The following is an 11,802-nucleotide window of genomic DNA, read 5'->3' on the forward strand; positions in this document are numbered from 1 at the left end:
AGGACACAATGAATAATTACTTAGCATATTCATCATAAATTTTAACCTTTTTTAAAACTTTTTATTTCTATCACCAATCAAAGAAATTCAATTCAATAAATATCTATTAAGTACATTAGTTACATCCTCAGGCTCCAGAATGCCTTAAGTTAGACACATTGGAAGTCACCATGAGAATAAAAAATAAAAGCACTATCAAGACTAATTGTCCCTGGAATTGGAAAGAAAAGGTAGAGAAGAGTATTCAACTTTTACCTCTCATTTAAAAAAAAAAAAAATCATGAAAATGTTATACTTTTATCAGCCTGCCTTTATTTGTTTATTTTTATGTGGTTCGAAAGATCAAACCCAGTGCCTCACACATGCTTAGCCAAGTGCTCTGCCACTGAGCTACAGCCCCAGCCTTGAAAACCTGTGTTATTTAAAAGGAAACCTGTGTTTAAAATTATCATGTGAAAATTTAAGAAAGTTAAAGAAATTTTCTAAAATGGTGTGAACCCAACTTTTTATTTTCTAATATTTTTAAAATGTGCTATTTTTATTTCATAATAGTTATATGTAATTTGTAAGTTATACATCTATATATGACACTAGTCTTCTGGATTTTCTGTCTGAAATACTGGGTAATAAAATAACAAGAAAATTCGACTGATCAGCTCACTGAATTTTCATGTTTCCACAATTATAGCCAATTGAGAAACATAATTAATAAAATACAACATGTGTCACTGAGGAATTTTTTTAGTCCACTTTTCTTCCCCTTGTGGTATAGAGATTAAATGCAGGGTCTTGTGCATTGTAAGCAAGTGCTCTACCACTGAGCTACATTCCCCAGCCATATTTTTTTAACAACTATTTTAATTTACAAAGTAATACCAATTTTCAAAAAAATAAATAGAAGGACATCTATATATTTTGTGGAGAAGGGTACCAGGGATTGAACTCAGGGGCACTTGACCACTGAGCCACATCCCCAGCCCTATTTTGTATTTTATTTATAGACAAGGTCTCTCTAGGTTGCTTTGCGCCTTGCTTTTGCTGAGGCTGGTTTTTGAACTTGTGATCCTCCTGCCTCAGCCTCCGGAGACACTGGGAACCACTGGGATTACAGGCGTGTGCCACCACGACCCGCAGAACGTATCTTTTGAGACAGACTTTTGCTAAGTTACTTAGTTTGGCCTCTAACTTGCAATCCTCCTGCCTCAGCCACCCAAGTAGCTGAGATTATAGGTATGCTTTACAGTACTCTGATAATTTATATTTTATTCTATGCTCAAATGACAGATTTTTCACCAGAAATAAAAATTAAAATTATTAGTAAATATTTTCTAAGGCTGTTACATATCCGAAGCTAGGAGTTTTACCACTTTCCCTTTTCTACTAATGGCAAGGCAGGTTTCATTAACCAATGAGAAAACTGAGTCTGGGAGGTGAAGTGATATTTTTAAGATCTCACTGCTAAACTGCTCATGCAAGGACCTGGATGCTCTTGGACCTAACCACATCTCTCTGTACCTGGAGTATCTTTCAGCACCTGTTTTCTTTTCTTTCTTTCTTTCTTTTTTTTGTAACGGGGGATTAAAATTAGGGGCACTGGATCACTGAGCCGCATCCCCAGCCCTATTTTGTATTTCATTTAGAGACAGGGTCTCAATGAGTTGCTCAGTACCTCGCTTTTGCTGAGGCTGGCTTTGAATTTGTGATCCTCCTGCCTCAGCCTCCAGAACCGCTGGGATTACAGACGTGTGCCAACACGCACAGTAGTACCCTATTTTCTAACTTTAGTCACAATGAACTCTTAAGAGTTCTATAAGAATTATCAATTTCCTTCAGGTTTTTACATGCAACCTATCAAAAAATTGTTAGTCCCCCCCTCATTTTGGGGGTGAAATTCAAATAACAAAAACTCTGATTTTTAAAATTTTAAAAAGTAGAAGAATAAAATTCACTTTCCTTTCCAATTTATCCAAAAGCCACTTTATTTGTGTGCTTTTGGGGGGAGGGTTTTTTTTTTTTTCTCTTTTTTTTGTGCTAGAGATTGAACCCAGGGCCTCCCACATACTAAGCACATTTCTACCACAGAACTCACCCTCTGCTCTTCTTTGGTCTTTATTAGTCTACTCATAGATTCTTCCTTGCTACTAATTCATTAATGATTTAAATTATGACAAAAATTATACTTATATAATAACTGTTTCATATTTCTACCAGTAAGAATATACTAGTAGTAACTGCTGAGTGTAGAACAAGAAGAATAACTAATAGTTAAATAAGGAATTGCAGCTTGGAAACTAGCACCCCCCCACACACACACGTTTTGTTACTGGCATGTAATCATTGTACATATAACAGGGTTTTCTGCATATTTGTACATGCATACAAAATAACAATATAATTTGGCTGATATCACTCGCCAGCACTTTCCCCCAAAAAAATAATTTTAATGGACTGAGTAAAACAAACACACACACACACACACACACACACACACACACACACAAAAGGAAATTATTTAAGCCAGAATGAGAAAATACTGTAAATATTTTATGAGGGAATTAAGAAAAAAGGTTTATTTTACTGCTACAATGGACTAACTACAAATTGTCAACAAGAATGATGCATTGCTAGTCTGCTTTAAAAGAAGCTTCATTCAAGGAAATGTAATAATAGCCTACTATACTGAACAAAGATGATGCAGCATGAACTATGATATCAGTTCTGGGAGGCATACTTTATAAAGGTCAGTGACCAAGAGAAAGCGGCCCTAAGAAAGGTGACCAGGAAAAAGGTTTTGGAAGACATCAGAGTTGAAAATTATAGGCATGTTCAGACATCACTTAAATTATTGTGATCCATAACCCCAGATACTTTTAGCAATATCAAAGAAGAGCAATTAGATTAACTCTATATGGTTTCAACGGGAGAACTGATTATCAACTAGAGGAAGTTATGGTAAAGCAGATTTTGTTTAAGTATAAGAAAAAAATATATAATTCTTCTAATTATATACTATTTTCATTACTATAATAAAAAAATTAAACCACCTTAGGAGACAGAATGCTGCTCATTAAAATATTCAACCAAAAATTCATACATTAAAAATAATTCTGGGAGGCTGGGGCTGTAGCTCAGTGGTAGAGTGCCTACCTAGCATGCATGAGGCACTGGGTTCGGTCCTCAGCACCATATAAAAATAAACAAATAAAATAAAAGCATTCTGTCCATCTACAATTACAAAAAAAAAATTTAAAAAGATAATTCTGGGAAAGATTTTTCTAGAACAGGAAAGCAGCTTTATGAGATCTACCTGTTGAGAACCCCCTATGAACCAGGCACTATTCTTGATACTTCAGAAATGTCCCTGCTCTCAAAGACCCTGTATTCTGGTGGTAAACAAGATAAACAAGTAAACATATAAACAAACAAGATAATTTCACAAAGTAGAAAGCATTTTGAAGAAAATAAAAAAGACTGGATGATAGTACAAATTTGAGGGGGATACTTTAAATGTGTTATCAGGAAAAGAAACACTGAGGAGATAAAGTTGAGCCACAGATGTCAGAAAAGAACCAACCGTGAATCAATCTAGACTACAATGATTCAAGAAAAGAATGAGGACGTGCAGACTCTGAAACAGGAACAAGCTCCTCAGTCAAGCGACACAGCATTGGCAGAGATGGAGAGTACCACTTCATCCCATCACACGATAAGCTTGCATTGTATTCTAAAGACAAGCAGGGGGGAAGACCATTAAAGTATTTTAAGCAGGGAATCACAAGATGTAATTTGCATTTTTAAATAGACATTTTGGGTGTTTTAAATCCATGTGTGTGTTTTAAATGTGTACAGAGAACAGGGAGGCAAAAGGAAAAGCAGAACTAGTAAAAAGGCTACCATAATTGTCTAAGCTAAGGATAATGGTGGCTTGCATTATGGTAGCTGAAATGAAGAGAATGGACAGATTTGGGATAGATTTTGAAAGAAGAGTCTATAAGACCTACAGATCAATTGGATCTGAAGAATTAGAGGAAACAATTAAAAACAGCTAACATTCATGGAGTGCATGTTTTGTACCCAGACAATGTTTTGCACATTTTATATTTAGTAGTATGTTTAATCCTTGTAACAATCTTACAAGATTAGGAGAGATTGTTAGAAATTTAAAAACTGAGGTACAAAGAGGTTAAATAACTATCTATCGTCTCAGAACTAGTATATGGCAGAGATTTTAATCCAAGAAATCAAATCAATATACTATGATCTCTTCAAAATAGCACAGTCACAGAAGAATCAGTGACATCAACTGGAACACTGAAGAGATGATAATACACTTAAAAGATTGAGGAAGAAATGGATTTAGAGGGAGGTAGGAAGATTAAAATCCTGATTTTTTTTCCATATTAAATTTGAGATGTCTATAAAGCATCCTGATGGAGATATCAAAGAGGTAGTTAAATACACAGTTTCCAATTCAATGGGGAGGTCAGGGTTTAGAGGAACATGGAGTCAATATGTGATAACTGATGGTATTAAAGCTATATAACACAAAACATCACTAAGGAAAAAGTGTACATATAAAAGATTAGTAGTCAAGGTTGAAGCCCTGAGGAGCTCCTCAAAAGGTAGAAGGGAAATTATCTAGTAAAGAAGATAGGAAGCAGGGCTGGGATCGTGGCTCAGTGGTAGAGTTGCATGTGTGAGGCCCTGGGTTCTATTCTCAGCACCGCATATAAATAAATGAATGAAATAAAGGTCCATCAACAACTAAAAAAAATAATTAAAAAAAAGAAGATAGGAAGCAGTAAGAGAATTAGGCAAATCAGAATTATTAGAAAAGCCAAAAAAAAGGATGCTAATTCAAGATGAATGGAGTGAGCTATACTCTACCAAATGCTGCTGATAAACCAAGAAATAAGATGACAGAACAGTGACCACTGGATCTGACAGAGTGGTGATCACTAGTAAATCTGATAACAGTAGTGACTATGAAATGATGGGAATAGAAGGAAGCTAGATAAGAGTGAATACAGAGGAAAAAAAGAGAGAGAGATGAGGAATAACAACAGCCTGAACAATTCTTTGTTGAAAGTTACAAAGCAGGGAAACAGAGACCAAGCAGGAGCTAGAAGACAACCAAGAATTTTTTTCCAAAGATTGAACCCACAAACTAGAGAATTCTATATGTTTATGGTAATAATCCAACAAATGACCTCTCATTCTACCCTAAATAAAATTATTGTGCTATAAAATACATTTATGTTCCTTTGGATATTATGCTAGGAAATGTTACCCTCTCAATAAAATCACAATTAGAAATTATTCTAGGAGATTTCAATACTAAAAATAATTATTTCTAAAACAACAGTATTATATATATATATGCACACACACACAAATGTGATATATATTATATATAATCTGCTGCGCTATACATAAATCACACACAAAAAAATTACATGGAAAATCTAGTATGGCCGTATATGACATATGATAGTCCATACAATAGACTCTACTTCTAAAAAGAGTTACAATTCTTTTTTTATATTTAAAAAAAAAATTTAGTTATAGATGAACCCAATATCTTTATCTTGTTTATTTTTATTTATTTTTTATGTGGTGTTAAGGATCGAACCCAGTGCCTCACATGTGCAAAACAAGCACTCAAGAGTTACAATTCTTGATGCTTAATCATTTGTAATTTTTTGTTAGCATCAAGCTGCTTTTACCCCTTTAAATACATATGTAAATAAGGTAGAACTTAAAATGTTTATAATTTTTTTTATCACTTTACTGATTTTATTCTAAGTAAGTTCCCATATGTGGCATGACAAAATATCCTTAAAAGGGGTTGTGAGCATACTAACCAATAAGAAAAGTCACTGCTTACCACATCTACTGAGATATATGATTACTAGCTCATGTCTAACAATTAACATGTTGACAAGTGATGGCCATTCCTATATAACACCAGGCATTAATACAGTATAAAACAGTATTTGCTCAAACTAAGAGTTAGTAATACATGCAACTACCAGAGGTAATAGGGTAAGATCAAGATCAAGTAAGTTTCCTGATCCCATTAGGCTGAGAAAATAAGAATGGGGATGAATATTGTTATTGGAGTTTATTAATTCTTCAAATCTTAAGTCAGTTCATTCAATTTCTATTCACTTTCTATTCTCTGTTCTGCACAGGACACATTGAGAATAAAGAATCACAAAGATTTGGGTTAAAACTAGCCATTTCTTTGATGTATTTTATAGTTATATGAAGGTCATCTAGGAATAAGGCCCATTAGCACCAAAATCACAGAATGAGTTTCCAGTTATATAAGCTTATATGTCATTAAAACAATTGACAACACTATTTAGAAACAGTCATTTAATCTATTAATAGTTTTTTAATCGATTAATTGACTGACTTTTAAATGGCTTGGAAATATAAGGATAAGCTACTCTTAGTTGTAATATATTATCCTTTTTTATTGCTGATGATATGCTCTTGGTAATTATTTTGAGAGTCTGGGAATATTTTGTTGAAAACTTTTATACCCATGTTCATGAGTGATATTGGTGTATACTTTTTTCTTATGGAATATCTAATTTTAGTGTCAGGATAGTGCTGGCCATAAAATGGGTTGAAAAGTGTCTCCCCACTTTCACGTTCATGTAGAATTAGTATTATTTGTTCCTTTAAATGATCATCCCAAGAAAAGCATAAAAATTATTGGGAAAAAATGAACATTCATTGATTCATAATAAAAATCTCAACAATATAGGAAAAATTGGGAACATCACTATCTAATAAAAAGCACCTACTAAATACTTACAGCTGGCATATTTAATGAATGTTTAAATGTTTTCTAAGTAAGATCAGGGACGTGCCTTTCTCCATCATATTCAGCTTTGTACATGCAGTCCTAACCAATGGAACAGGGCAAGAAAAAGAAAGACATACAGAAAAGGAAGAAATAAAATAATCTATTACCTGGGCATGATGGCACATGGCTATAATCCCAGCAACTTGGGAGAATGAGGCAGGAAGATCACAAGTTACAGACTAGCCTGACTAAGTGAGACCCTGCCTCAAAAAATAAAATGGGATGGGGTGTAGCTCAGTGGTAAAGCACTAATACCACCCCAAACAAAAAATCTTTTCATAAATAACATGATTATCTATATAAAAAATCCCAAGGCAGTTACAAAAGTGGAAGGGCAGGGGGAGGGTTGAACTAATAAGTGTATCTATCAAGGGAGCAGGATACTAAGATATTAAAAAAATTAATGTCTACATATAGCAATGGTGAATTCAAAATAGAAATTCTAAACAGTACCAATAACAGCAGCAACAAAAATCACTAATTACATAATTATAAATCTAACATGTTGAAACTAAAAAACACTGATAGAAATCAAAGATGACCTAAATAAAAGATGAAATGCACCTCCTTTATGGATTACATGACTCAATATTATTAAGACATTAACTTCTCCCAAAATACATCTATAGATTTGACACAATCACCATCAAAATTTTTTTATAGGACTTCTTAAAGAAATTGACAATCTGATTCTAAGATTTATATGGAAAGGAGAAGTAACTAGAAGCCTGAACAATTTAGAAAAAGAACAAAGCTGGATTCATAATATTTGATTTGAACACTTGCTATAAATCAAAACAGTGTGGTAATGGTAAAAGAACAGATACATATATAAATGGCGCAGAAAAATGTCCAGATATACGGTAAACTGATTTTTCACAAAGATGTAAAAAGAATTTTGGATTTGATCTCAAAGAAATATGCTTCTTTCCCATGGCACTAAACCAGAAATTGCAAATACAGATTTCTTCAGCCTTAAGATTTTTCTCTTGGCAAAGGGGACAAAGTGTATTAGTGAAAAAATGATCAACAAATTTCAATGGGGGCTGGGGGGACAAATGAAAATTAACATCCATAGAAAAAGATACTAAAAGAATATTTGCTAGATTTTAAGTTTTCAATATTTCTAGGTTACTAACAAGATAAAAGTTGTGGTAATAATCACTTCAAAGGAGTATAATAAACCTAAATAAGAAGATAAAGAGGGTTGCTGCTTATATTATGTTAAAGCCTATCTACTTTCCTTATATAAAGAATTTTCTGCAAGCTTTGAAAAACAAGAAATAATTATTAAAGTACATGATGAATCTTTATTCCTTGGTGATAAGAAAAATTAAGGGTAAAGAAGAGTATAGCACATGATAAACTAAGAGGGTAATATAAAGTAAACAAGCTGTTGAGAATGAAATAAATAGGAAAAGAGAAGACACATCTGAGTAAATCAAAAATTTTTTACCTTATAGCACTTATTCTTTTAATTGAGTGGCTGGAAGATGTTTCCTCTTCCTCCCCAACCCCTACTCATCAATACCCAAAACAGACTTCAATAAGAGTGGCAGACGGCAAATAATGGTGTGGGAACTATTAAACTGTGCTTCCAAAGGCATGAAAAGTAACTAAATGTCCAGTTTCAAAAGCTTGGAAGGGAAAGGGGGCGTGGCAGGAAAGAGAAGTGACCTGATGGGGCAAGAGAAGATGATTGGAAGATGATTTCATAGTGCAGGAGGTGGATGAAATTACAAGGACTGGGTGGGCGAGTTTACAGAGCTTGGAGTCAGGAAGTGTTGGCAAATTAGTCACCCAGAAAGTACCGGAGTAGGACAATTATGGAATCGGCACTAGCAGGAGGCGAAACGAGGAGGAAGAGCAATAGGAAAACAAGGTGAGTCCCTCAAACCTCAGAGCCCGAGGCCCCAGGAAACCAGATGCCTGGGAAAAGGACTAGCGGAGGGGCTGAGACGTCAGGAGCATCTCCAGGAGCCAGGTGGCAGGGAGCCGGCCTGAAGGGGAGGACCCGCCCGCAGCCGAGTACGAGGGGCTTCGCGGAATTCAATCCCAGCATCCTGGGGAACGTGGAGGTGAAGTCTAGCAGCTAAGCTGGCCGAGAAAACAGAAAGGACTCCGAGGTCCAGGGCGACAGACACCTCACTCACCTGGTTGGTGACCTGAAACGAAACAGACAACACGACTTAGAGACAAACTGGCGCGGATTAGCTGCAGCAGCCCGCCTCCCTCTTCTCTTCCCGAGGCCCCCCGGCTTGGACCCCAGCCGTGCTCACCTCAGGATTGGCCTCCAGCGGCAGCCAGCGCTGACCCTCCATGGTCGCTCTGCCCGGCCCCTCTCCAGTTCTGACAGCCACCGCCGCCGCCGCTTCCGCCCCCGCGCGCCTTGACCTGGGACTGTCCAATCCGCCGCCCCGCCGGGGAGTGCCGAAGGACGAAGAAAAGCTCGACAACCTTCTCGCGACTTTATTACTCCCGGAAGAGCAAAAGCCCAAGCATTATATTTTAAAATGGTATACAATATAAAATTAATTTCTTTAAAAGGTGTTATATCCCTATTTGAGAAAAACATAATGTAAGTCCACTGAGTACTCCCCTCAAACTTGGATTCTCCCTTTCCCAACTGAGCGCTTGTGTTATACGCATGCGCCACGTGCTGGCCTGGGACCGCGTGTTCGCGGGAGCCCTCCCATTCTTGCTGGTCAACCAGAGGCGCTAGGGGGCGCGCCGATGAGTCCTATTCTGCCAGGGCCGGACCAGGTCACAAGGAATCTGAAGGTAGCTAGGCTAGAGGACGACGCGCTTGAGCCCTGGAGTCGTGGCCTGGTTGCTGTTGCTGTTGTTTGTGAGGGTGCAGAAGTAATGCATTGGCCTTTTCTGCTACGCAGAGTGGTGTGTGTGTGTGTGTGTGTGTGTGTATCCTGTTAGGCTTGACAAAAAATGTTGGAATACCATACTCAATTAGACATTATACTAAGTGTTGGGACACAGAACTGAGTATGCTACAGTGTACAGTAGGTGGACAAGAAAATTGTCACAATAAAGCGTGATAATATAAGGCAATGATAGCATAAGATTCGCTAGCCCTACAGGTAGAAGTGCAGTTAAAGGGGAAAAGGAGTGTCCAGAAAACTGTCCTGGACACAGTGAATTCCTGGACTGAATCCTTAAAAAATAATAGACAGTAACCCAGCAGAGAAGAGGGTACTCTGAAGAAGGGAATTGGCATTGTGGCTGCAGAGCCTGCTAAAATAAATGATATTGGTGATGCTAGAGAAATAAGCAAGGGCAACTGAAACAAGACATCTGGACTTCATCCTTATAACAGCAGGGAAACGCCAAAGGATTTTTTAAAAAAATATTATTTTTTTATTATAGGTGGACACAATAACTTTATTTTATGTAAGGCTGAGAATCAAACCCAGTGCTCCATGCATGCCAGGAGAACGCTCTGCCTCTGAGCTACAGCCCCAGCCCGGAAACACCAAAGGATTTTAAGAAGCATTTTTAATGTCTCTTCTCCAAGGAACTGTAAATTCCGAAGGCAAACTGTAATGTCTTTTTTGTTCTTCATGTTATTTCCTCAGGACTTAACCCAGTGCGCATATATATATATATATATATATACACACACACACCAGGGATGAGTAGCATAATTAGGGCTGGGGATGTGGCTCAAGCGGTAGCTGCTCGCCTGGCATGCGTGTGGCCCGGGTTCGATCCCCAGCACCACATACAAACAAAGATGTTGTGTCCGCCGAAAACTAAGAAATCAATATTCTCTCTCTCTCTCTCTCTCTCTCTCTCTCTCTCTCTCAAAAAAAAAAAAAAGCATAATTAGATATGCAGAAATAGCATTTGTCAATAATGTGAAATTTTGCAAAAGATTAATGCTGAGAGAATAAAGGCAGTAGTCATGGAGCTAAAGTTGCTCATGTTCTACCCCTTGGTTGAGAAGGAGTCCTCAGTGATGATTCCAGAAATTTTGCCTGGGATTGAGTGAATATTATCACTCTGTACCCAGAAGAGGGAATTCAGGGAGAAAGGAGCACGGGAAAAGGATAAAGATAATTTTACTATACTGAGCTTGCCTTCCTTGAGGAACTTCCAACTCTCCCATTCATGTTCCTATAACTACTGTTCTTCCATTCACTGGCATTTCCAGTCCTGGGCTCCTCTTTCTCCTTTTCTATCTGATAGATTGCTGCTGTATCCATTTAACACTGTGACTTGGTAAACCTGGCAATGTCCAGCTCATGATCATTTGAGTTGCATGGTCAGGCTCTTGGTCTCTACTAGGGCCCAGTAACATATCAGGGGCTAAATTTTCAAATGTCTTGGTATTGTAAGAAAAGCTTTGCTCCAGAATGCTGAGGTTCTACTATATGACTCTCTTATCAGTATTTGCCTAAGATTCCACATAATATCCTTATCTACTGTAGACATCTCTCACACTATTGAGACAAAGGAGTGAGATAAAGGGTCAAATAGCGAGGCAACTTTCATCTCAGTATGGATTGTCCTGCTCAGGAACCTTCTGAAACTGGCAGTCTTCTAAGTCACACAATGAATGTGTTGGAGCTATCTTCCCAAAAGTGGTATACACGGTCTCTAAAAGCCAAAGAGACCCACCAAGTACTCTGCCATTTTCCTATTAATAAAGAGATAGGTTAGAGAGGTTGTCCGAGCATGCCCCAGAACTTTGGACACCTAAAACTTTACAAATGTAGCAGGCCTCTAATCTTAATATGCTTTAACTTCCACCTTCTGGCATTGAAATACCTACCATGACATGAAGGGCAGTGTTTCTTCAACTTGAATGTACATGCAAACACCTGGGGAGCCTGAAATGCAAGTTTCTGATTCAATAAGTCTGAGATGGGGCCCAAGATTTGCCATCATTGGTGCCAATTTTTTTA

General features: G+C 37.2%; 1 protein-coding gene across 1 annotated transcript in view; it reads right to left on the bottom strand.

The window, feature by feature from the left end:
- The window catches only part of Uchl3 (ubiquitin C-terminal hydrolase L3), a 59,279-nt gene extending 50,226 nt beyond the window's left edge, over positions 1-9,053 (bottom strand). The window contains exon 1 of the mRNA XM_027938056.2: positions 9,034-9,053. The gene's annotated coding sequence lies outside the window, so the exon portion shown is untranslated. The remainder of the gene's footprint in view (positions 1-9,033) is intronic.
- Positions 9,054-11,802: the final 2,749 nt, after the last annotated feature.

The sequence above is a fragment of the Marmota flaviventris genome, chromosome 4 (genome assembly GCF_047511675.1).
Source record: "Marmota flaviventris isolate mMarFla1 chromosome 4, mMarFla1.hap1, whole genome shotgun sequence".
In the NCBI taxonomy this organism is placed as follows: domain Eukaryota; kingdom Metazoa; phylum Chordata; class Mammalia; order Rodentia; family Sciuridae; genus Marmota; species Marmota flaviventris.